The sequence below is a fragment of the Cynocephalus volans genome, chromosome 3, assembly GCF_027409185.1.
Source record: "Cynocephalus volans isolate mCynVol1 chromosome 3, mCynVol1.pri, whole genome shotgun sequence".
Taxonomy (NCBI): domain Eukaryota; kingdom Metazoa; phylum Chordata; class Mammalia; order Dermoptera; family Cynocephalidae; genus Cynocephalus; species Cynocephalus volans.
This window is the reverse complement of record NC_084462.1, coordinates 38,174,374-38,178,245: the sequence shown is the minus strand read 5'-3', so window position 1 is coordinate 38,178,245 and position 3,872 is coordinate 38,174,374.

The following is a 3,872-nucleotide window of genomic DNA, read 5'->3' as shown; positions in this document are numbered from 1 at the left end:
AAAGATATAGCTGAGAAATCTCTAGCTATTTGGAAATTAAGTAATACACTTCTAAATAACAATACTTCAAATAACAAGTCATTAGAGAAATTAAAAATTATTTTAAACTAAGTCCAAATGAAAATACTGTTTATTATAATTAATGGGATACATCTAAAACAGTGCTTACAGGGAAACTTTTAGCATTAAATCTATATATTAGAAAAGAAAAATGCCTAAAACCAATAATCTAAACTACTACCTTATAAAAACAGAGGAAGAATAACACTTTACACCTTAAGCAAACAGAAGAAATGAAATAAATATTAGGATAGAAATCAACAAAATCTAAAACAGGAGAACAATACAGAAAACCAACAAAACCAAAAGTTGATTCTTTTAAAAGATCACTGAAATTGCTAAACTTCTAGTCAGGCTAAGCATGGAATAAAAAAGACAAATGACCAATATCTGAAATAAAGGAAGGGCCATCAGTACTGGTCCCATGGACATTAAAAGCATAACAGAATACTAAGAACAAATCTCTACCTCAAAATTTGATAAATGGACCAACTCCTTGAAAGACACCAACTACCAAACCACACAGGAGTAGGAACAGATAATCTCAATAGCCGTATATCTATTAATGAATTGAATTAATACTTAACCTTCCAAAAAAAAAAAAAAAAAGGCACTAAGCCTAGACAGCTTTACTGGTGAATTTTACCAAACATTTAAAGCAGAAATAATACCAATTGTTCACCATTACTTCCAGAAAATAGAAATAGAAACTTTTTAACTCATTGAATCAAATCATCATTACCCCACACAGTAACCAGATAAAGAAATTACAGGAAAGGAATACTACAGACCAATATCTTTAATGAACATTGGCATAAAAATCCTCAACAGAATATAAAATTAGATTCAGTGATGCGTAGAAATTGTACACCAAAACCAAGTGGAATTTATTCCAGATATATAAGACTATTTCAACATTCAAAATTTAACCAATGTAATTCACTACATCAACTATCAAAAGGAGGAAAATCATATGATCATATCAGTAGATGTATAAAAAGCATTTGACAAAGTCCAACAAACAACCATTCATGATTAAAAAAAAAAAGAAAGAAAGAAAGAAAGAAAACCTCTCAGCAATCTAGTAATACAGGGAGATTTTCTCAACTTGATTTTTAAAAATCTACAAAAAAAAAAAAAAAAAAAAAAAGTCCTAAAGCTAATACTGCTTAAATGGCAAGAGACTGTATGCTAATTTCAGGAACAAGGCAAGGATGTCCTCTTGTACTACTCCTGTGCAACATTATACTGGAAGTCTTAGCTAGTGCAATAAGATGAGAAGGAATGAGGAATACAGATTGTCATGGAAGAAATAAAAACTATCTTTATTCACAGATGACATGATTGTCTATGGAGAAAATCCCAAAGAATCAGCAAAAGAAAAACCTCCTGGAGCTGGTAAGTGAGTATAGCAAGGTTAAAGAATAAAAGGTTGATATACAAAAGCCGATTACTTTCCTATATACCAGTAATGAACAGTTGGAATTTGAAAAAAAAAAAAAAAATTACAATAGTACTAAAACAAAATGAAACAAATAAATAACCCACTTAGGTGTAAATCTAAATAAATAGGTACAGGATCTATATGTCCATATGCAGAAAACTTTGATTAAATAAATCAAAGAAGATCTACATAAATGGACAGATATTCTGTGTTCATGGATTGGAAGACTCAATATTGTCAAGATGTCAGTTCTTCTTAACTTGATCTATAGACAAAGTGCAATCCTATTCAAAATCCCAGCAAGCTATTTTGTAGATAATGACAAACTGATTCTGAAGTGTACGTGGAAAGACAAGAGACCTAGAATAACCAATACAATATTGAAGAAAAACAAAGATAGAGAGCTCACACTACCAGATTTTACGACTTTTACTATAAAACTACAGTAAATAAGGCAGTGTGATACTAGCAAAAGAATACATACATATATCAATAGTACAGAGTGGAGAGCCCAGAAGTAGACACACACAAATATAGTTAACTGGCCTTTGACAGGGGCACTAGGGCAATCCAATATATAAGGGATAGTTTTTTCAACAAATTGTGCTAGAACAAGGGGTTGTCCATGTGCAAAAAAAGTGAACCTAGATACAGACCTTACATGTTTCACAAAAATTAACTCAAAATACATCATAGAACTAAACACAAAATGCAAAATTTTAAAACTTCTAAAAGAAAACAGGAGAAACTCTATGTAACCTTGGGTTCTATGATGAGTTTTTAGATACAACACCAAATGTATAAACCATGAAGAAGACAAAATAGTGAGTTGGACTTTTTTAATAAATAAAAGACTCTGCTTGGCAAAAGACACTGTTAAGTAAATGAACTGACAAGTCATAGATTGGGAGAAAATATTTTCAAAACACATATCTGATAGATATGTAAATAACTCAGCAATAGGAAAACAAACAACCCAATTTAAAAATGGGCAAAAGATCTGAAGAGACACCTCACTAAAAAAGATATACAGATGACAAATAAGCATATATAAAGATGCTCAGCATTTTCTGTCATTAGGGAGATGCAAATTAAGCAATCAGATACTACACTCATAGTAGAATGGCTAAAATTCAAAGATCTGATAATGCCAATTGCTGGTGAGGAGGAAAGCAACATTCATTCATGGTGGGAATGCAAAATGGTACAGTCACTCTTGAAAACATTTTGGCAATTTCTTATAAAGCTAAACATAGTCCTGCTGTACATCCAGCACTATGCTCCTAGGTATTTTACCAAGCCAATCTGCAAACATATGCACACAAAAATCAGCATGAGAATATTTATAACAGCTTTATTAATAATCATGAAACCTGTAATTAATTAAAATATCCTTCAGTAGGTAAATGGATAAACTGTGGAACATCCATACAACAGAATGCTATTAAGCAATAAAAAGAAATGACCCATCAAGACACACAAAGACATGGATAAATCTTAAATGCATACTTCTAAGTGAAAGAAGCCAGTTTATAAAAGATACATACAGTGTGCTTCCATTTATATGACATTCTGGAAAAGGCAAAACTATAGATATCAGTGATTGGCAGGGGTTTGGGTTGTGGGGTGCGGCAAGGATTGAATACCTAAAGCACAGTGGTTCTATTCTGTATAGATCCTGTGATCATGTATGCATGATACTATGTATTTGTCAAAACTCATAGAACTTTACAGAACAAAGAGTGAAGCTTAATGTATACAGATATACACAAATCATTTAGGAGGTTATGTGCTCCTAGGATGGAATACAGATGAGATTGAGGATGAGGGGTGGAGAATGCTGACCTAAGTAACTTTAGAAATGAGTAGAATCTGCAAGACTAAAGGTAAAGTGTGCATAAGCACTGTACTCTGCTTGATAAGGTTGTTTTCCATGGGTGTATTAGTTAACCATTTTAAAACCACTACACATGTACACTGGAATGGAACAAATAAGTAATGATAATTAATTAATGGTTAGGAGATGATATAAGTGTTCTTACCGTTGGAGTGAAAGGTAACAAGCAAGGAGAAAAAGCTAGAATGATCCAAGTTGTAATGGATTAGAATTGGAAACATCAGTATAAACTCATGTTTAGTTTGATATGTATAAAGATGTTTGCATATATAAATATTTATAGGTGTGTGTATATACATTTATTGTATGCACACATATTTTCTTACTCTGTCAGCTGAGAAGACCTAGAAGCAATGACACTCTAGTAGCAATGGGCACTTCTAGAGCCCAGATCTTGGTTTTTAACTCTCCAGTGAAACTAGCAACCAGGGATCCTTGCAGAAATAGCTGGTCCTAGGACTGGGCAGGAAA